We start from the raw sequence: 24,238 nt of genomic DNA, 5'->3' as shown, positions 1-24,238 counted from the left end.
ACCCCTTCCTGTGCCTCCTCTCACCATTCTGTGCATGTTATTTTGATCTACGCCGATCCTCGTTCATACATCCAGCCTACTTTAAAGCCTCTGATTCTTAGGGCAAAATCCAACAGGCCCTTGGTGTGCGCTCTGCCCAGGGCTGGGAGCGGGGCTGGGAACAGAGATGAGCTTGGACACGTCTTCTTATCAGCAGGCTTTTGTAGCAATATTTTCCACCTCTCTGCTTGTTGTGCCATGGGAACCTGTAAGATTGTAATTGTATTAACTGTCTCAGCTGCTATCTGGAAAGGTTGGGAAATTGAATGGTCAGGCAATGAGTTTAGAACCTGTCAGCTACTATTGCCTAAACCTATAACCTAAGCAACGTATTGGTTTGTGAGAATTGTCCTTAACACCACAAGCAATGACTGCCCATCATACCCCATCCGTCAGAACCCTGTATATGGGGACGGCCATTTTGCGCAGGCAGCAGGGGACAAAGTGAAACACCCATGTGGAGAATGGCACCCCTGAGCATGTACCACTCAAGGTGAGCTCCTCTTTGCATATGTGACAACACAGCCTGTACCGGAGCCGCACCAGTGGGACATTTCTCACCTTGTGATGAGACCCTGATCCATATTAATGAGAACCTATTTGCCATCTGGATATTTCTCAATGGACTTAGGTCTAATAATGCTGACCAAGAAGATTCAGATCATGACAGTCACACAGTGGCTCTTCCTCCCTATATACTGTCAACAATATGGCTGACCCATTTTTTGGGAACATGTCTTATTGCTTGATCATAGTACCACTGGCAATGTTGATGTTGAGCAACTTCATGCCCGTTCTTATGCCATCCAGGGTAATTTTGGTTGTGTGGACAGAATGTGTACCAGATATTGCCTCTTAACTGAACAGGCACATGCAGAGTGGGAATGCTACCCTTTCATCATATATATATATATATATATAATATATTTTTTATAACATGTTTTGCCTTAGATTATTTGCTAGGCCTCGAAAGGTGGGGTGTGCCACCTAATATATACTTCTTACTCTTTCGACAGAAACAGAAATTTCCCTTATGCAAGCTCATAGCTGATTATGTGGGGCAATTGTTAAGTTGGGTGTTCACGACTAAGAGAATATATTGAACTGTTAAGATAATTTGCTGTATACTACCTGATGAAGGGGGTTGCAGCAAGTAGTTTATCACACTTTCCCTAGTCATTCTAATGGTGACAGTGAGTGTATCAGTGATGGTAAAATGCTGTCTACACAGTAGCAAGCCTGACATGATCTAGAAAATACCTACATCCCTCTCCCCTCCTGATGCCCTGTCATTTACTACTATCTGATATTTCACCCAGGCATGAAGCCATTATCCAAGAGTTTCTCAGGCTCTGAAGTCTGTAGAGAAACCACTAGGGACAGCATATAAATCGCTTCTGGCATTTAAGGGTGGGTTTACTGAGCCTGTAATGGTTTATTGATAAGCCACCCTCAACAGGGGAAGTTCCTTCCCTCCACACTCAAGTGTATATGCAACAAACTATTTAACAGATTCTTTTTTTAGCCCTATCTCAGACACATATCATGCCCCTTGGATCCCTCTCCACCTGAGCTAACAATGAGCCAAGAACCATGGCAGTCTATGGGAAATATAGTGGTATTTATTTAAATTAAAAGTAATTGAAATTATCACAAAATTTCCAAAACCACTTTATCTGTGGTATAACACAATCAACTTCTCTCAGCATAAATACATCACAAATGTGAGATAAAAAGAACACAATCACAATTAACTTTCTGCAAATTTCACTTCATGAAATAATTACACTGATTATTAACAAAAGCACTTATGTAAAGTTGTGCTTTTTTGATTTTCCTGCAAGCTTACAAGGGTAGCAGTAGGATTTCAAGATTCTTAAAAATACATATGGCAATCATAATTTCGCCCACACTTTTGGTTTAAAATAAACACAGGGTGATTTATAGCTTTGATTTTCAGACCCCCTCCTGCTTTGGTCTATGTTGGAAAGTCAGACAAAAGAATTTGAATTATTGGGCGAATTTTGGATTTCAGACCCCCCCTTACTGAAAGGCCTGTGTTGGGGAAGCTGGATAAAAAGGTTGGACTGATTGAAGAACAAAGACACCCTTCTTCCTTAAAGAAGTCGGGGTCAGCTGGACAACAAGGATTACTCAATTAATGTATAGGCTATAGGTTTCAGCACACACTGGGAAATGAGCTTTGTTCATTTTAAATTTTAACAAAATTCCCCCTGTAGTGTTCTGCCAAATGGGGAATTAATTAAATTAATATTTTTGGTTAAATACGCTAAGAATCTAAACAGTTTTTGCCCCCCACCCCACTATAAAGGAAAAGGATTCAAGGCAAGCAGACTCCCCCACCTTTTGGTTTCCCAGGGCTCAGTTCTACTTACATAGCAAGCCTCTGTTCAAGGTTCAGGGAAGCAAGCTGCATCTCAGGACACTCTGGAAAGATAGGGCGTGGGTCTGGTCACTCCACTCTCAGAGATGGCCTCTCGCTCTCCAACATAGGACCCAGTCCGCTTGGAGGCCTTCCTAGAGCTAGACAGCTCCACCCAGATGCATGCTCAGCAATCTCCTCTGGTGTCTCCTTACAGCTGTCAGATGGTAAGTTCCAGCAGCCTTCTTGATGGTCTGTCTATTCTCTCTGTCCTCCTGTCTTTCTTCGTTTTCTCTGTGTATCCCCTGTCCTAGTGCAGCTCCCCTTATATGGCAGCAATGACACCACCAATTTTACAATCTTGGGGAAGTACCCTGCAATAATCCCTGCCACTCGGATTGGACAGTTACCCTTCTCTCTCCTCCCAAACCCAGCCTCCAAGTCATGATTGGTTTAAGGGTCTGGAGCAACATATGGCCATTCCCATTTGTCGTCATCTTTGTTCACCATTACCACCACATTTGGGCGACCAGCCAACTCGTAATCAGACCCTGAGAATGTTTTTTGTAATATTATTTATTTCCATTCACCACATTGCACATTTTTAATGACCAGGTCATCATGGTGTTAGACACACAATCATTCTAATTCTACATGCCGCAGTTCCATGGGACAATGCTTGGTTAAGATTAGAAGATACGTTATCCACTAAACTTCACAGATCATGAATGTGCACATCCAGGACATGGGAAGACAGATCCTCACAGCACCCGCTTCAAGTGTTGGCACGCAGTTCAAGGTGAAACATCTGCACTGGCGACAAATCTGGTCAATTCATCCCTTCTCCCCAAAGAGTAGCCACCCCCTGTGAAGATGAGCCTGCTCTAGAAGACCCTCTGTAAGGCTCTGGGCAAGTAGGACCTCACTGGGAGTGACTCCCTCTTGGGAACAAGGGCTCCCAGTCTGATAAGGAACTCACAGTCTGGAATACATTGTCTGCCTACATGGGACTCTGAAAGACTACTTTTACTCCTAGTTTGACTTCACCAACCAGTGACAGTTTTACCATCTCTATGGCGTAAGATAATGTTGGAGTTCATCTGAGCACCATAGTCAAAGAAGAAGGACACACCCGTTTTGTATGTGATGACGTACATAGAAACAGGAAGAACTGTGAATGGGAAGAAAACACCTACAGGGAGGAGAGTTACTACTATGCAGAGGTGAGCCTCTTTAGAGATGACATCCTTGAGGGATGGAGCCATGCAAGACGGAAGAACCATCAGTGACGTGGAGGGTGAGGAAACCGCTAGTCGGACACTGGAATGCTGGCGTCCATAACAACTGGGAGGCTGGGTTGGGAACGAGGCAGAGATGGAAGAGGAACCATTTCATCTGGTGGCACAACCACAAGGGAGCTGTGGTGGTCCTGGGACCCAGTAAAAAACACTGAGACCAGACTGCAGAGGGTATCCCAGATCCAGGAGCTCTGCATGTGAAGTGCATTTGCGGCTGAGATGCACAACAGCAGGTAAGAGAATGTTCCCTGTGAGAAAACTAAATTCAGAGGTATACATTTGAATGTCAAGGCTGGGGAAGCTGAGTAGGAACCTTATACTTGAAGCAACAACTCCTCAATCCACAATCAAGCCCAGAATCATCGATATAAACTTCATAGATAAAATAGACAAAAGTAAGTGCCACACTGGAAGCTTCCACCATGGACATCCCACCCATCCCCCTAAGTAGCACCCCTAAATGATTGGTTTTGTATCCATTAGACAGGAAGACTGGACCTACGCTTTGGAAGTCTTCAAATATACCTCCTGTGAAGATGAAATCCTCTTCTCTTACTTCATCTCTGAGCAGGCACTAATATGACTCTTACATGGAATCAATGCCCCTCATTTGTAAGGCAGCATCCCTGCTGCACTAAAGACAGACCAGATTCTCTCACTACTATTAAAATCGGCTGCACTAAAGACAGACCAGATTCTCCCACTACTATTAAAATCTACATCCGACCCAGAAGACTTAACCAATTGCCATCCCATCACACTTCTTCGCATCATTGGGAAGACCAACAAGAGCACTGTAAGTCTCCATCTACACAAAACAATCTACCGTCAATGATATTCTACATATTCTGAATATGGGTATCTTACAGTCCTCCACTCCCGTCATCACAGTGAGCCATAACACACTCATGAATATACCAGCATTCTCTGTGGGAGTTTATACTGGCTAGCCTCCAATATCACTGATCTGATCATCCTATGCTTGCAAACATATGCCACTGTGACCATGTAATATTTTGAGTTCCTCAAGGATCCATCCTATCCAATCATGTCCATGTTCTATATGGAGCTAATGTGGGTGTCTCCTAGTCAAACACAACATTAAGGTAGACCAACATCCTAATGGTACACCGCCTGCATTCAAATCGATTGGGACAATTAAATCCAGCATATAGGCTTATATGTCAAGGTACTACTTATTGTTGAGCCCAGCACAGCTACAAATACCCATGTGAAATGACGATAGATGGGTTTTCTCAATTCGAAATGCAACTTCACTTGGATTGTCTATTGGGGGGGCCCTCTCTGGCAAGGCTGATATCTCCACAAATGGGAAAGGAGCCGGGTACTGCTAAAATGTCACGGCAAAATAAACCCCTTTACTCATCGTTGCCTTATACCTCTAATGTGGAAAACCTGGAGAAAAAATCTTCACAGAGGCATACTTGAAATGTATCCTTTATGTATTCATTTACTGAATATATTGATCAGCCTCATGCCCCTGCTTTAATTTATTGTGTGTGTGCTCATCTTTTTCAGGATCTCCTATGACTTGTGGGTTAATTGTTTACCCCTAAGTAACACATCTCTGCAGGGCCATGAAAGGGAAATCTGAACTCGCGACTAATGCGTCCAATTGTAAAAAGTCCTGCACGCTAATAAATGTTTTGAAAATGTGTATTAGTTGCAGTCCTTCATTAAAAAGTTTGGTATTTCTGCTTCAGCATGTTTTCATGCTGATTGGTGTCCTGGAAGAAACTGATATGTAATGATTGGACGAGAAGTGAGGCTCAATTTGCAGTGCACTTCTTTCTCCTTGTGTGCACGTTTTGTGAGGTGACCCACACATTGAGCAGTGTTTTAATGTCCATGGCTGAACTCTGCCGTGCATGCCTTCTTTCTAGACTTTGAGAACTGATCGTTTCTTTACTAGATTGTGCCAACCCAATAATTTGAGTTTAATAAGTGCTGTCAGTTTGACCTTCAAAACGAACTTTGAAATTGGAAGAATCTGACTACGCTGGTTAATGTTGTTGCAAACTTTTGTTTTCATGATAAATGGATTAATGCAAAGTGTTTAAAGACTGTCATTTATACACGTGTTTAAAGTTAGGACAGCTCGTGTTCATCTCGGAAAGCTCTCCTTAATAAGAAAATGGTGTAGGCCTGTAAATGATTTCTTAGATATAACAGCATGCATGTCTTTCCAACACTGTTATTTGCGGATTGTGAAACAGAGCATTCTAGGGTCATTAATAGTATCGCTATGCGGTGCAATTGTATTTACTTGTATTTTGTATCTCTTCGTCCCAATAATAAACGACACATGATTGCGATCAAACATGAGACGCAAGAACATTTTTCATTTCATACATCTTTTACTTTATATATCGCCTTTATATGACGCTGGCATTGAGTATTTCCAAAGTTAACCATTTTGATTTTCCTAAAGCAGGTCTCCTCCCAGCCCCCATGCTAGAAGACCGGAGATGCATCCTGCATAACCAACCGAAGGAGTGCCACCATAAGAGAAGATTACACTGCTACAGCTCTCCACCTGCTCCATCCTCCCCCATGGCCCCGCTGCTCATACTCCATTTATCTGTTGCAATACCTCTGGCTGCCTCTTTCTGGTGCCAGAGAGCCAACAAGGAGTCACACGTCGGTAGCATCACTAAGTAACCCCGGGCCTCATTACGGGTCCAGCGGTCACCCTGCCATTATGAGTCCGGTGGCCCGGGAAGTCAGACACTGGCAAATTGTAAGTCGCCATTCATATGGGAGTGCGGGCAAAGGAGCACCGGCACCATTACGGTGCTTCCGTAAACAGTCTGCCTACTGTGGCCATAGCGGCCAGCAGGGTCAGATCTGTCGGGCACAGCAGCCACGGCAGGCAGACTCAGAGTTTGCCGATCTGGAAATAAGGGAGCCGGTGAGCTTACCTGCACCCATGTTTCCGGACTGGCAAACTCCTAATGACGCCCCCTGTGTTGCTACAAATAAGTTAATATTGATGGTGGGACCAAATCACCACCTATGAACCAAAACTAAAACGTCAGTAAACCACCAGAAGAGCGAAAACTGATAGTTATAGAAATGGGCTCACTGCAAAGCAAAATTAATGGTGGGGATAAAACATGAATGAAAATAAAACTGCTAAGCCTACCCTTTACCAGTTTCTCTCCATCTGTTAACACCGTAGTCTATAAAACAAAGATCCAAAGATGAAGGGCAACATAAAAGTAAGTTCAAACCTGTTCTTGACAATTAATGTTGTCAAAACCTTATGCTTCCAAACATAAATATATATATATATGTTTTGATAGGGCATGTAGACAACTACCATTTGCAACTTTTTTATGACTGGTTAAACAGTATGAACCCCAACTTGAAATGTCTCTCTCACAAAGCAAAGAAGCATTGCCCTTTCTTGACATTATGATTACGTACGAAGATAAATTACACACCACATTATATCTTAAAGATACAGACAAAAATAGCTTTTTACAATTCCAAAGCCAACACACTAAGGCTTTGCGTGAGAATCTCCCTTATGTACACTTTCTAAGAATCAACAGGAATTGCAAAAATAGAACAGACTACGTCTCTGAAACCATGATACTGAAACAGAAACTGATTGACAAGTGTTACCCCAAAAAACGAGTTACTCATTCGGTTAAAAGAGCATGGTTCTGTGACAGGAAACAACTTCTAGTAACTGAAACTATGGCAAGTGTGCCTCCAAACAAGATGACATGTGTGACTACTTAATAAAAATGTAGCACTAAGATACGGGCTAATATTCTAAAAATCTGGCGTATCTTAGAGATCTTTCCTGTTTTAAAGAGAAACCAAGATTCACCTTTAGAAAAGGGAAAAATCTTGAGAACCGACTAGTGCATGCATCACGCAACAATGAACCAACAAATGGTAGCACACTCAAATGGAGCCCATTGAAATTAAAAGGTCAGTTCCCATGTGGTAATTGAGTGGAGTGCAAGTTCACCAATAAAAGTGAGGGAGTTTCGAACTGTACAACAACTAATGTAATCTATGCACTTAAATGTCCATGCCAAAAGATACACATTGGCAAGACCAACAGGAACAAGAGAATTTCGGAACATAGATCCCGAATTTGCACAAAATCAGGAAATGCTTCTTTAGTGGATCATTACACAAAGCAAGCAAATAAAGCTGATGACCTGGAACGGACCATTATAGAAGTTAAGACTAGACCACGCAACAAAATGGGCACTCTCTTTGTTCCTTTCTAAGGGTGAGACGTGCAGGAATCTGGCCTGGGAAAAGGAATCAAAGGGCACACTCATTCATAAAGGGCTATGCCTCATACTAGGATACTGCAAGTCCAAAGGTCTTTGATTCTATTGAAAAAAGGATGGGGGGTAGAGTAGCCAGGGAGACATCTGTACCTTTGGTGAACATTCTGCCATTTTGTTTCTCTCTGCCTCTCTCACTCCTTCCACTTCCTCTGGATCAAGGCACTTTGGGTGTGATGTCAGAAAAGCAAAGTCAACTCATTTCAAGAGCAGGGACTGAATCCCTAAACAGCCTAACTTTTGCCCAATTACCTGTGGGCTTGCACCTTTAAAAGAATGGGTCACACATTACTTCTTTGAATTGTCCTTTGGACTCCAACCCTAAAAGAAGATTTTGCTGGACACTGCAAGGAGGGAAGTCCTTTTCAGAGTCTTTCATTTGTGAGGTGAATGCAGTTGTTCCAAGGAAGAGGTGGGCTCTGTCCCCTATCAAGCCCCATGGACCATTAGGGGTGACATCTGGCCCACATCTCTGCCAACTACCTTGTTGCCTGGGACTTCATTGTATTGCAGGAACTCTGAAGGTGTGGGAGCCTGGGAAAGGACTCACCTTGGCCTTTGAGACCCTGGAGTGGGACTCACAGCACCTGGATGCTAGAACAGCTGAGATTCCTGTATACAGCGTCAGCCCAGTGTGAGCCATGATTCAAGTGTGATCGACACCAAACTATCAGGACCCTTTGACTATGCCTTTCGCGTTCATAGTTCTTCAAACCATCTTTTGCCTATTTGACTCTGTTCGCCACTGCTCCATGCCCAATGAAGCTTGTCATTGCCTGGGCTTGAACCAATTCAGTAGTGCTGCCTTGGATTTCTCAAGTCATCATTCAAAGACTGTGTCTTCATCACCACTCATGTAAGTTAGTCGATCTGACTCTGGTGTCTCCCAAACAGCAACCTCTGCATCTCTGAAAAGAATTGACTAGTTTGCGCATCACCACCATCGAACCTGGACCGCCAACCGATCCTGGTAACCACCTGATCCGCATAACTTGAGTAGACGTTCCAAGACCACAAGCCACCTTCCGCTCGACCCCGACTCGACATCCGCTTGCTTCTCGACCACCACGACTGCCACACCTTTGAACAGAAGAGAACTTGCGATTGGCACAGAGATGCCTAGTGTTGAAGAACCAAGATCTTTGCAAAAGTATTCTTGACTAGTATATGCCCCCTTGGTCCATCTTTGGGACATAGAGACTGAAAAAGTAATTATAATCCATTTGCAAACACAAGAACATATCCTTTAAGCATTGAAGTCTTTCAACTGCCTTTCCTCCTTTGTCTCATTACCTAGAGTGCTGCATCTATTCTATATTTTCATGTTCTGTGTGCCTTTTACAGAAGTGGGGTTTTACAGTTGTTTCTAGTTAGTTATTATTGTACATGTTGTGTTTGATTAAAGTATATATTTTTAAAGAACATGATGGGACATTCCTTCATTCTGGACTTTTATATGTCACTGTTTGGATTGTTTCTGGACACAGTCACACCCCCTATTGAGAGCATAGCCTTCTCTCCATGCACATTTCCACAAAAGGCAAAGGAGGTATATCTCTTTGGTGTGGCTCTTTTGCCTTTATGATTGTGTTGGTACTTGGTTTGTAGACGTGTGAGGGCTGAGTAGGCGTGTTAGCCTCTTAAGTATCCTTTTATCCCTACAGGGCAGAAGTCAATAAGTCAAATTGTGTTTAACTAATCCTTGAGACATTTATCTAAATATGGAGGGGGTGTTTTATTTCCTTTTGGTTTGTCTTTTTAAAGCCACAGGACAAGTAGGAATATTAACATCTCCAAGCAGTTATGCCAAAAATGTACTGTTGCAAATCAGTCCCCTGATTTTGAAGTCCCTCTCAGGCAATCTGGTTCTGCCTTGGCAACAGATTCTACATTTGGCATCCTAAGGAAAATATCATCTTAAAGGTTATTTCCATCAGCTATATCCAGGTGGAACCCCAATCAGAACTTCTCCTGTCAGAAAGGTTCCCTTGTCTGCAGTCTTCACAAGAGCTCTCTCAGCTTCCTGTGTTTGAAATACTCGATAAACCCCACCCATGCAGCAGTGTATGATGCAGTGATTTCGGATTGGATGGAGCCCTGCAGACAATGACCCACCCAACAATACTAACCCTTATTTTGATTGTTCAAATGCATTTTTCCATCTGACAAGGGGAGGTAGTTCTCTCCTCCCCTCCAGCATTACGATCAAATTGGAATGAAACAGATCTTTCCCTTATAATTTCTTGCATGGACCTGCACCATTTTTGAAGCTCATAAATTTGGAATCACGAGAAATTCTGAATTTGTGAACATCCTTCATGCTCTATTAGCTGGTAATATGTGAGATTGACATATGTACATTTATTGAACATTCAGACATATTCATGTTTCATGTTTGTAGGCAGATGATGTGGATTGCTTTTTTGAATTCAAATCTATTTTAATTTTTTGAATCAAGCAATGTGTTCAAATGGTAAAGCAGACAATATGGTTTCATCATTTGAAGAATTTCAAACGAAAACATTCACTTAATTCCCAAATCTGTGCATTGCATGTTTATTGGAGTTTATTGTTAACAGAATAATTTGCTGAACAAGTATTCTGAAACCAAAGGCCAGGAGACAGACACATGTCGGCCTCATCATGAGTTGGGCAGTAACCTGGTGCTTATTGTACCAGGACACAGCTCAATGCAATTAGCGTTACCACAACTCGGTCTGGAAAAATGTGCACCAGATGCCGGGTTGCAGGGGGGGATGGGGGGGTGGTAAGGACCCAATGGGGTTGGAGGCGTAATGATTGCCCTTGGTAATAGCACAGCAGTATTAGCTCTGAAAATGTTCTTGAAGCCGGTGCATTTACCTTCAGCTCAGAGCTGGTGGTAAATGCCCCAGAACACATGATTGGGCACAACATTACCGTCACATTTTACTGCTTTGCCCAAATTTTGATGAGGCTCAATTCAAATGTTCAGGGTGTTCATGGGGATCTTTGAAGCATCCTTTTACAAAAGAAGCAGCTATATGACTTCTGACCCTACTTCCCTCATGAACAGCCCTATTGACATTCAGTTTACAGTATGTGATGGGTTTAATTCCATATTTTATAAGACCAGAACATATGCTCTGAATACCCAGAGCTGTCTCTGTTCAACTCAGCTAATGGATTACTTACTGATTAATGGTGGATCTGATTTACTAGAAAGCTGACCTCTGGTACTTCTGCCTTGAGAACTGAGCTCTGAATAAACACAGACCATTTGTACAAGGTTCCAGCTGTAATAACCATTTTAAAGTTGCATGCATGTAGAAAACAATGGACACGTTGTAATGTTCACTTAATAATAACTTAATAATGTGTTAATTATCCATGAATTTAACTCAGTCTGCATAATACATACTGCACATCGACTTGTCAACTTTTCGAAGACTATTAGAATACACTTAATGGTTAACAGTTTTCTTCAGATGTTTGCTTGGAAAACACTTTGTTTTGTGACATTTAACTTTATAGGGATGAAAAGTCATGCACAATGTCCATTATTTTGACAAATGTGTTGCATGTATGTTAAATGAACTTGACAGTCTTGATATGATTATTATTGTCCTTGACATATTTCATAAATTGAACATGTGCTTCATTGCTCTTATTTACTGACAATGCATCTTTAAATGTGTCATGCCAGTTGTGCTATCTTGGAATTCCCTATTTTTGTGATTGTGCTTCTGTGGTGCTCTGTGCCTGCATTCGCTGGCCAATGGGTGAGCTGTTCATGCCTGACCACAAAGTCCTCATTCGAGTTGGAATACTTCCTCTTCTCAGGGACGTGGTTAAATTGTTTCCATTAAGCATGTGAGGTTCTGATTCAAATTCACTACACACATTTCCCCACTCAGGAGCAAGAGCTGCTGTGTGTGAAGTCCCATTATGCTGTTTGAAATTCTAGTGTTTCCTGAAGGCACAATCTAGAACAGTGTCTTGGAAGGGGTGACAACCACCAGGGAATCCCATTCCGTCCACCCACTGGGAGGCTCATCAGGTACCATTCGGACTACTGCTGTCCCCCGTGGCTTGTCCGCCTCAGAACAAAGCATGTGGAGTGTCTCTAACCCAACACATAAGCTGTTTAAAAATGAGGGTATGAACCTATGACACACCACTAAAAATGGCATTGCCGACAATTTGATACAAGACATACACAAAAATATGTATTATTGTTCACAAAGACACATAAGGATTACTTAAGCAGAATATACTGTTTCGCATTTTAAATATGCTGATCTAAAATAAACGAGAGCTTTCTGAAAATGTTCGAGCATACTTGTGCATAAACATTACAGCCGAGTGTTGATTGCAAAACATTTGACTTGTTAGAATATCTCAGAACAGCAGCAAACGGTGCACATAACATTTGGTACAACATTTGCCTTGTTGTTCCCCAATGGTATGTGTGAATTCAAATACAGATCTGCTCTTGGAGAGCAAATGGTAAAAAAAAAAAATGTTTCAATTGTTCCTGTGTATTTAATTAACTGTATTTGTTGCTTTGTAAGAGCAAAACTATTTCAGATGATAGGATACGATAGGTTATTTATAACGCGCTTAATACCCAGTGGTTTCAAAGTGCGGGCTATCCTCCCAAGACACTTTGACACTTTTAAAGAAACAGCACTTTATTCATGGGGGTGTATTTTCAACTGAAATAAATGAAACATAATTTCTATGCTGGGAACGCATAGCAAAAGCACACCAATGATCATAAACAATGTCAAATATCTTCTTTACTTTAGCATAGTGGATACCTTTGGTTTAACAATAGATATATCGCACAAAGTCCCAATCCACTTATGCTTTAAGGGACTACGCGATTCCATTTTTTGTATGGGCGTAGTGGGCTGCCATATGTGACATGTCATGAAACGCTAACTATCATGTCACTGCTTTAATGACGCATCCATCCACAGTACCCAATCACATGCTCCAATATCTCTCCCCCTTGCAGGTGACTCTGGATATCCACAACTTCCATGATTGATGACTCCTCTGAGGAATCCCCCAACACAACAGGAGGTGGCATACAATCAGGCCCACATCCAGACCAGGGGGCAATTGAACATAAATTTGGTCTGTGGAAGGCACGCTTCCGATGTGTACATCCCACGGGTGATGCTCTAATGTACAGGCTGGACAAGGTGGGCATGAATGTGCTTGCATGCGCATGCATCCGCGGAACATAGCCCTGCACCCAGATGTGGACATGCCCCGCCACTATGCCTGTGGGTGGTATACATGAACATACTGTGCAAGCAGAGACAGACTTGGTGGACTTGCTTGGCAGGAGGTCATTGAGAACTTCCTCTGATGTTGACAACCCCTATCACTACCCATGCACCCATCACTAGTAAATTCACACAAAACAGAAATGCACCTAATTACGAATGTCCACTTATTGCTGCAACTGATAACTATTTATGTAAGTAAGTGATCTTCGTACTGTATATGGAATGAACATCACATCCAACCCCAATCACCCACCCCAACAGCACCGTCTCCAATCACCCACCCCAACAACAAACTCCCCAATCACCCACCCAAGAAGAAGACAACTACACCCTAAATGTGTCCATGCTTCACTTACATGCACACTTTGGTTTTAGGTCCTGTTCCTGCATTCTTGTGGTGAGGTGGCGCAGTGAACAAATCCTTGGTGTGCTCATGAGTGAGCCCTCAGTGGGTGTAGGTGAGGTGGAGGTCTCTGGTCCTTGCGCATGTATGTACTGCTGGGTCAACTGTAGCAAATGTATGTTCATGGACCCTTAGGCCAATTGTCACCATATCAGCAGTGGCATGTCCCAGGGAGATGTGCCATGTGCCAAGCACATCTCTGCATGCAATGCCCACATTTGACAGAGTTCTCGTGCCATGCCGTGTATTTTTGCCTGCTGGCGCTCAATCTGCTCCATCAATGAACTTATTTCCCATCGGTTTCCTTCCATCAGTGGTCGTGACATATGCGGACCTTGGGGTGGGGCTTGGCTGAACCCACATGTTGTGCTCCCTCATTTGCCTCATACTCCTCCCAGTCCCCCTCCTCTTCCTCCTCTGCATAGGACACATTGGCTATGCCCAAATGTGCCATGGGACGGGGTGCATGCTGCAAAGGAGTGCTAGTGCATCTCATGGCAATTTCCACAGGCACGTGTGTGATGTCACCACCAGTGCTGCTCTGGGACTCCTCAACAGTGGGGGTGGCTGGGAAGCTGCAGGCAATGATGGTGGGAGCTGGGCAGCTCAGGTGTTGGTGGTGGCTGGGCAGCTGCAGGCAGTGGTGATGGTGACTGGACAGCTGCAAGTACTACAGCAGGTCGATGGGCTGGGCCCCCAGCACTGCCATGCTACTTGCTTTGGCTTGTCGTTGCTTTGCTATGTGCAGGTGTGGGGGCTGTTGTGGCTGATGCGTGGGAGGGTCCTGCCTCATCACTGTCCGTGGAGAGGGTATCTGTTGGGGAATTGAGATAGGTTGTTAATAATGTTGGTATTATGGGTCTCACATGGGTTGTATTGCTCAGATGGGTGACCATGCAGAGGGGGCAGGGGTTTCATGCTGTGTGTGTACACTGTGCATGTATGTGCATTGTTTTGGGCTATCACTGGAATTGCACATGTTCCTGCAGTTGTGCTTACTGTCGTCTCTGTGGGTCCCTGCTCCAACCTGTGCCATCCGATGCCCTCTATTCCCTCCATGTGGAGTATGCTGCTGAGTCACTCCTCCCATAGCATTATTCGTAGGGGGTCCACAGTGCCTACACCAATGGCTGCACACTCCCTCCTGTGCTTGGCAATGGCACTGCGGAACATGGCTTTGAGGTCATCCTACCTCTTACATCAGTTCTTCCTTGCACAGGGATGGTTCCCACAGCTATCACACTAGCCACCACCTCTCCCCATATGGCGGTCTTCCATTGTGTGCTAGTTTTCTGCTGCCTGGTCCCAAATAGTTCCTCTGCTTGATGCAGTGCACTGTCCACTAGAGCGGTCAGCTCTGCATCAGAGAACGTCAGTTTTCTTAGCCGGCAATCTTTCCTGGGATGTGGTTGTGGCTTCTAGGCATGGGTAGCTGAGGGAACAGGTAGATTGAGTTGGATTCTGTTTTCAAGGATGGCTGCCACAGGTCTTCCAGTTTTGGTGGTGTTTCTTTTTCCGCTGCTGGTATTACTGGTACTGCACATTTTTTCCGGTGTTTCCAGTATTTATTTGGTGGAGGCATTATTTAGGGCAATTTCCTGCCAAAATTGATGGCAATTTGAGATTCCCATCTGCTAATACCGACATGACGGTTTTGCCGCTTCTGGCAGGGGCTTATGTACGTGCCTGTGTACTCATAGTATGCCGGAGAATCCGGCGCATGTTCTGCCGGAAACGGTAATAACGGCATGCCGGCATTGATGCAGTGTAGGGGAAAACTCAGAATAAGGCCCAGTGTCTCTATTCGTCATCTACTTGTGTTGGATAGCAGTGATTTTCGGGTCTTGATGCAGTTTGTTCTGTCTGTGGAGTGTTATGAATATAACATTCAAATTCAAATAATTCACATGCACATGCTATGTCACATTTATGCCAGCATGCTTCTTAAAGATCCTCAGCTTATGCGCTTACTCTTCTATCTATTTTTACTTTTTTCATTTAATTTAAGAACTTCAGTTTATTGTGCACCACTCTCACTGCCAAGCTTTTCTTAACTTGCGCCCTTTCACATCCTGCTTTCTGTTTCAATTTGCTTTGCCTTTAAGTAGATCTATATTCCGGTTGTTTCTTATCGCTTTACACAGATGACTGTTTATACTCCCCCCATCCTATCAGCCTTTTAGAATTGCTTACATCTCTCTCATTTGTAATATGTGCCACATCTGTTTCACACTCTATTCAACCTCTTGCTTAAAACTTTGGAATTCCGTTCTCCTATCCAATCTACTCATATACTTACTTGCATCTATTCCCTCCTGAAAGCAGACACTTAGTTTCAATTCAGCTCAAAAAGGCCCACTATTGAACAAGGTTGAACTGAAGCTGGGAAAAGAATCTGGCAGAGTCTGGAGGATGCACCTCACTTGCTCTCACCTCTCTCATGCTGCAACAGCTGAAGAAGGCACCTTGATTGATCTCATGATGCATAGAGCTGGAGGAGGGACACTGATGGCTCTCTGCTGCATGTAGCTGCAGTCTTCTCCGCCATTTGCGGGTATGAGGTGGATAGGCTCTCCTAGGCTGGCTTACACCAGTAGCAGTGTTTTTATCAACTACCTTTACTAGAAGTGCTGTTTTGTGCTCATGTGGTTAACATTTTGAACTTTTCCTGTATTTTATTCTGAATTTTGCCTGCTGTGGCTGTATTGTGCACCATGTGTGATGTCTGGGCTTCTAGTTCACTGTCTTTCTTTGAGCTTTCCTCCATCACAGACTTCATTTGAACTATAAGTGTAGTTTGTTCTCTTTTTTCCCCTATAGTTCGAATGTCTTGCTTTCCAGTCTTTTCTCTGCTGTTCACCCTCTCAATATAATTGCTAAGTTGGCAGTCTCAGACCAGTTGTCAAAAGTCAGGCGGCCAAGAGGCACTTAGCAACTAGTGTGAAGCATACAATCCTATCAGCTGGATGGCCTGTCACGTGTTGGCCACAGTGCAATGCCTACAATCCCAAACAGTGGGGATTTAATGTCACGATTGTGGCGATGCACCAATCATATTACACCATTCTATCATGCCCAAAACACCGCAGAATTAAAGATGCAGTGTTCCGAGCATGGAGCAGTTCTCAATAGCATTTTACGTGAGTGACATGATGGCTGATACACTGTCAGTTTCTTCTGTTTTTGAGACCTATGGTTGCCTCTCTGACTAACCAATTGGACTCCTATTCTCCTTGAATATTTGAAGTTGGGTAGTAGTCTGTAATACCTCCCTTCCATTCCCTCGGTACGTGAAACACTAGAAGCGGAGTCTGCTCAACATCTTTTGTGTGTTTAGCACTACATGATATGCCTTAATACATTATGCATTCTATTACCCATTTTGGAGCTCCAATCCATCTGTCCACTTCTGGTTTGATGTCTCTGCTTCAGAAGCAAGTGTCTGCTCTCCAACTGAGTTTCTTTGCTTTATCTTGCAATCTGTGACTCTGCAATCTGTGCCTTAATCATCTACCTCCTGTAGCTGACTTTTCGGAATACCGACCATCCTACTCCTATTCCACGTGGATTATGAACATGTCTAAATGAGCCTCATTGAAAGTCGCCCGGTCTAGTATTAAAGTGCTGGTATTAAATTAACGTATACCGCCACTTTACGGGACAGTCTGACAACAGTTTTTCCGGTGGGGCACCTGAGTCACCTCACACAAAAAGCTTGAGGTAAGGCAGGCTTACCGGCTGGAAATGCTGTGATTAGCAGCATCACAATTGCCGGTGCCGGTAATGATGGCAAATCCTCCCATGGAGTCCTATGGGGATTTACATTGTCAATCCGGCACCCACAATCCAGCGCTAATGCCACCAGACTGGTATCTAGACTTTTCATCGAAATCAGATGCATCTAATTCATTTCCATCACATTATTTTCATTGAAAATCATTTCCATCGATGGTAGTTCGATTGATTTTTTTTTAAATTTAATTTAAGGATTAGGGTTAGTGTAAGGGGTAAGGCAAAAGTTAGATTTAGGGTTAGAGTTAGTGTAAGGGGAAGGGCAGGGGTTAGAATTAGGGTTAGGGTTAGTGAACAGGGTTAGATTTAGGGTTAGTGTAAGGGGTAGGGCAGGGGTTAGAATTAGGGTTAGGGTTAGTCGAAAGTGTAGGGCAGGGGTTAGAATTGGGGATAGAGTTGGGTTAGGGTTGGGGGGGTGCCTTGGGGGTTGGGGAGGAAGCCACCACAAAAAATATGAAACATTACATGAAGCTAGCCGGTGCTGAAATACTTTGAAGATTTTAGCACTCGACAGCTCCATGTAACGTTTTAATCTGAAAAATAAATGCATCGAAATGCTATCTTTTACATTTGAAAGTACATATCCATTGAAACGTGTCCAATCCTATATTTGATGGACAAGTTTCAGTGAATATGTACCTTTACATGTTAAAGATAGCCTTTCGACATATTTACATTCGATGCATTTCCATCGATGGAAAGACGATAAACCCACCGGACTGAGTGCCGGAAAAGGTAATAGCATTTGCTGGTAGCCTGGTGGGTTTACCGCCAGGATACCGGCAAGGTCGTAGTGAGGCCCATTGTGTGGAGCAAAGTGTTGTTATTCTTCCTCTGATCTAGACACTATCTTGGAGATATCCCTTATCTTGCATCCTCGTGGTGCCTGGGTTAGGGCCCATATGTGAAAGAGACAGGGTTCTCTTGTCTGTGTAATCAGGCATCACAGGTGGATCTATCTCTCACATAGCTTTAAGGTCTCCATTTGATGCTCTTTAAGGCATGCTGCCTGGGGTCAGGGAGAGGTTAAAAGGGTAGTAAGGGTATGTACTATGAGATTTAAGCTTAGTCTCTTTTGTTTGCATTACTCTACATTTGCACTCAACTCCTACACATAAACCTTTCGTTGATTTGGCAGAACACGTCTAATTTGTCTGAGAGTAGTGCCTTGAGTGTCCTGAAATTCCCAAAGCCAGGATTCTCATTTCCTGTGCCTGCCCTCACTGCCGTATTAGTTCCTGATGTCTTATCCTGATTCTTGATTCAAATAATGTATTTAAAACAGACCCATTAGTATTGGTCCCAGCATTGATTCTCATGCTGAACTCATTTGCTCTCAGTGTCAAACCATTGAGATCATAGGGAGCAGCTGCGATTGTTCCTATTTTTAAAAGGGGTGTCCAGAATGATCCACCTTATTATTGCCCATTATCCCTTCTGGACGGTCTTAGAAAGACCTGTGAGAAATAATTTGTGAATAGATTAAATCAATGGACAGCAGCAAACAGGATTTTAACAAATGCACAGTCTGGCTTTTGTAAAGGGTTGGGAACCATTGAACTGGCTTTTAGGTTCACTTTAATCACAGAGAAGCATGTTGTTCAAAAACGTGATACTTAGTACTTAATATTTATAGACCTAAAAGCAGCATTGGACAATGTCAACGGAGGGAGAGGTAATATGGGGAACCATCCCCAAACAGGGTATCCCCTTAGAATTGCTGACTGCTATGAGATCCCTTTATTCTGAGAAAAAAGTAGTGGTTAGAAGGGAACAAATGGGTGAGAAAACGACCCCCTACCCGTGGAGCTAAGGGAGTTCGAAAAGGATGTGTTATGGCCCACTGTTATTTTCTCTTTTTATTAATGAGACTGCAGTCAACTCATTGAACTCATAGGTAAATGCACCGATCATCAACAGCGAAAAATAAAGCATTCGTTTTTTTGCCATTGATATGGTCCTGTAGTCATATGCTCCTGTAGTCACCTCGCCCTTTGGTTTGAGAAATGCCTTTGATACATTTGTCAATTTATGTAACACCAAGCGTCTAATTATTAATACCTCTAAGACAAAGATTATGACTTGCCATTGGAACTTTCCACCACCTGCATGTCTTGCTTTTATTGGTCCTCTGAATGAGAAAGTCAAACATTTTGATTATCTTGGAGTGCGTTATAACTACAAATGCAACTGGAAAAACCAGATAGTAAAGCCGTACCTTACATTGGAGAAAACATGAGTTTTTCTAATAGATGTGGGGCTAGAGCTGTTGACTCAACCTTAGAGGTACACAGGGCTCAGATCTGGCCATCTGTATCATGTGGTTTGGAATCGTGGGGCTTTTCACAAACTGACTGTCGAGTTTCTAGTAAAAAATAAATTCTATAAACACATGCTGGCATTACCCTGTGGAACACCTTTTGCATTACTTAAAATAGAATTAGTCATAATGGGTATTGAATATACTACTTGAATTAGGCCAGTACTGCTATGGCTTAAGCTATGGATACGTGCTGAGTTTGAGGTAGACAAGAGTGCAATGCTGGATGTTCTGAGATGGAACAGTAATAAACCTTGGCCTTGGTTTACTCATGTGAGGCATACTCTCATAAAGATTAAGATGGGGGCACTTATGGGATAGTTCAGACACAATTGTAAAGTCATCCCTGAAATCTTTGAAGAAATCTTATTGTGATTGGGCATTAGTGGACCTATTGAACAGAGATTATGACAAACCCTTTGTCAAACAATATTTTAGGACCAAAACTCAAATTGGACATCAACCCTTTTTTTAACCGCTTAACAGACATTTCTGAAAAAATGATACCTCAAATTCTATTTGGGTATTCTCCTTCTAAAATCTTTACTCACACCTGGAAGGTGTGTAACATGAAAGCATGCCCAATGTCCCAATATAGCAGGGAGGATCTATATCATTTTGTATTTTTTTTAATTTAATTTTATTGTGTTTAGCTCACAAAAGTAGGCTTTTCACAATTGTCAATAGAAAAGTAAAATAGTAGAATCATAACATTTCATCATTACTTCAATACAATAAATAAATACAGAATAAGAAAAATATAATTTTCGTTTTCTGGTGTCGAAAGTTGGTGTGTATGTGTGTGCGTGGGGTGCCTGTGCGTGTGTATGTTGACAGGAATGGGGGTGAGTCGGGGGAATAGAAGGGCATGGCAGGGTGGGGAGGTAACAAGGGTTGCAGCGGTGTCCCCCACATTAGGAAAGTGTAGGGAAGGGGATGCTCTGAATGGAAGGAAATCAGCGAAATCGGGCCCGGTCGACTGGGCGTCGATGAAATCGGCCTGCAGGTCAAATTCTTGATCTAACTCATGATGAATATCAATGGATTTATTAGTTTATCTAATATCTATCATATTTTACTCGTTATACATTTGTCTGTACCGTTTTAGTTTTACCATGCTGCGATGTTGTATGGACTGTATTTCCGAAATAAACTGAAAGCTGAAGCTGATTCTTGGCTGAAAATGTTCTCCTTCTTTCCGAAATTGTGTGTCTTCTAAGCCAGTGCCAATATAACTTCTGTCCTCATTCTCTAGCTACTATTCCTTTATTGTGATCTATTCTCAGCCTCTCCTTTATCGATTATTTATTTCCACTCTTTTTTCCATCTTCATTCCAAATTGGTCCATCTTTGTGACTCACATCTGCATCCGAATACTGGGTGACCCCTGGTTAGTGTTCATTAAGCTCACATAGGGAATGACTTCTGTTGCTTCTGCCTATTGTGTTGGAGTTGTACTCCCAGTATATAGTCTACAATGTTATCTTACACCGAGTGCAGTAGTCTCTTTACCATGTCCAAGGTATGACTTTGCTGTATGATGGTTGTTCAGAATAATCTGCTGGCATCAATCACAAATGCTTTCTCTAATCTCCCATGAAAGCTTTTCACATATTCCAGTGCACCCATCATTCTGATCAATCCTTGTTATCTGGTGCAATTGATTTCTCCTTGTCTCTTTGTTCACAGTCAGCTGCTGCCCCTCTCCTTCCAGTGATCTTCTGTCTCAGCCAAAATCGGCTTGATATGTACTTGATATATTCAAAAGTGTTAACACCTGAATCCTGCTGTGCATGCTGGGACTCCCTGAGCCCTCAGATATATTGCTAAACGACCTACTGACACAATAAATTCCATGCCTTTGGAAACATCATGCGACAGTCCTGGGCTTTCATTTCTCCCTGAATGATCTATTGGCTTCTGAAATTGAACAAAATGGACCAAAGTAAAATTAAATGCAAAGCCCAAAGCTGGAAAATGGTGTGCTTTGTTACGTGGAATCATCTGGTAACCTTAAAACCATCTGTGGGCAATTAGTTGTGTGCATAAAGTCTCATCTGGCTTGTCCCATTTATATTTAGGATGGAATCAGGGCCACATGGGATTACAGATGTTGATGTATGACAACTCAGGTCTGTATAATAGAGCATATCCCCGATTATACATGTGGGTTGCAGATAAATGGACCTTACAGCCTATGTCCCCTTAAGGATATTGCAATTACTGCTGTATTGTGAAGTCGCCATTTTTAAAACTGTCAGTCATGGAACAGTTTAACTTTTTTTTTAAAGTCTTAGAATTGATCACTGCAGTTGCTAGGATTTATGCAGTGTGTGATCCACATGGTGGGAAACAAAACATCCAACTTAAAGATCACATGCATTGGAAATGTCAGTATCTGATACATTGCAATTTCTATTTTAGCAATTGCAATCCCAGGCATTAGTGCCGCTCCATTTAGGTAATGTCACATACGTCTTATTGCATATGATCCATAAGTTTAAGCAAAAATGTTACAATTGAAAAAGCGAACATGGATACCACTGCAATAATAATACAACAGGGTTAATTTGGAAAAAATCGCAATTTTCTTTCAGGGGGCCAGCAACATTAGTCCAATTTTCTATTTAGTCCTCTACATGAAAATGTGCCAGTACACAAGATGACATGTGAAAAGAAAGACTAACATTTACTCTTTAATGTTACCCTATGTTTTGTAATAAAATGTAAATGCCTTCTGCAATTCACACTTTGCAGGTGGCATTTACAATAGAGGCAGATTTAACATAAATCTATTAGTTTAACCCAGCATGCAGTGAGAAACAAGATGGTAGAAGGCTCCTCCCAGTCACCAGAGCCCTCCTGCATATTCTCCTCCCACCCCCTTCCTTTCTCACTGACAACAACGTTGTTGGACATGCAGCACCATGGTGTGAGGCAACTCCCTAAGAATGCATGTGCTCCTTTGATACCTGTGCCTAGAGCTGCTGTCTGCTGTGTGGCTGTCTCTGGGGGAGGGTGTTACCGGCCTTCACAAAGGGTATCACTATGTTTCTGTCCACTATGTTTCTGTCCTGCCGTTTGGCAGTATCGGCCTGTCTGACCCGAATACACATTCGCTTTCACAGCAGAGCTGACTCACAGGAGCTGACACATGTGCAATATCAATGTGGATGTGGCAGCCACGATCATAAGTAGTGCCATGTACTATGCCTAAACTCGGCATATCTTTGTTTAAGAGATTACCGTGTCATCAGCATGGGGTACTCAGATCGTTATAGTTTGGGTACATGGAACATATCTTAAATTCTGCCCCTGTGCCGCAGTGACTTTGCTGTCACTACAACGGTGAAATGGGCATCTTGTAACCTTTTAACCTGCTCTGTGCCATGAGCAGAACAGGTGCTGCAGATCAGGCTAGTGATGCAGAAGGGCTTAAGCACACTATGCTTTTGGCATGGAGTTGGTGACAAATGGGGATCTTGTGAGCTGACTATGTCACACATGAAGGGGTATCCACAACCCCACCCTAACCACGGAAGCTGAAGCGAGTACGACCCTCCCACCTTGGTTGTACATTGATACCTGAAGTTTATTATACAGTTCACCAGTGACAGCCAATGGGGGGAAGAGGGTTAGGGAGAGGTTGTGGATAAGTAGGGGGAGTTAGAGTCACTGGACAGAGGGTTATGGATATATATTTAGATGGATATGGGGGAATTTGGGGAAAACCATTCAACCTGCATGCAATCACTTTGTGGCCCAGTACTCTCTTAATTGAGCTTGGGCTGTAATTACACTCCTGCAAGGTCAGTACCTGTCCTCCTACTGACCAATGACTGGGACTCTCTTAACCATCCCTGCTCCCTGCCACCTGGCTCCTGTCTGTACTCTCAGACATCAGAAAACATGAATAAATGTGGAAGAACAACACAAATACATGGTGAAATGCAGTACATACTGTAACAGAGGCCATACATGATAAAAAATAAATAAATAACTATCATTGTGGACACATGGCACATAACAAAAGATGCCTTCCCACCACATAAGCTCGTCAGAACTGATTTCACTGTAGTCCTATTAAACGCTGCCCTGTTCCCTCACAGGGCGAAATGCAGGTGTAACGTTGGCGCGACTGAAGAATATGCATTCCTATTCAACAATCATGATTCATGACTTAGCTGTGCTGACTCTGTAATGGAGTTGTAGTTATATTTGGCTCTGGGAGCCTTCCCGGCATTTGAGAGCAAGTGGCTACAGACGTGTCACTATTCTGGGTGTTCGCCGTTCTTCGACCAAGCCCAACAATTTTGCAGGAAGCACTTTCCACCACTGCAGGGCTAAATCAGGAGTCACTGCTGCTACCCAGGCCGGAATGTAA

Source organism: Ambystoma mexicanum, chromosome 7q (assembly GCF_040938575.1).
Source record: "Ambystoma mexicanum isolate Mex_15411 chromosome 7q, UKY_AmexF1_1, whole genome shotgun sequence".
NCBI classification, from domain to species: domain Eukaryota; kingdom Metazoa; phylum Chordata; class Amphibia; order Caudata; family Ambystomatidae; genus Ambystoma; species Ambystoma mexicanum.
This window is presented reverse-complemented; position numbering follows the sequence as displayed.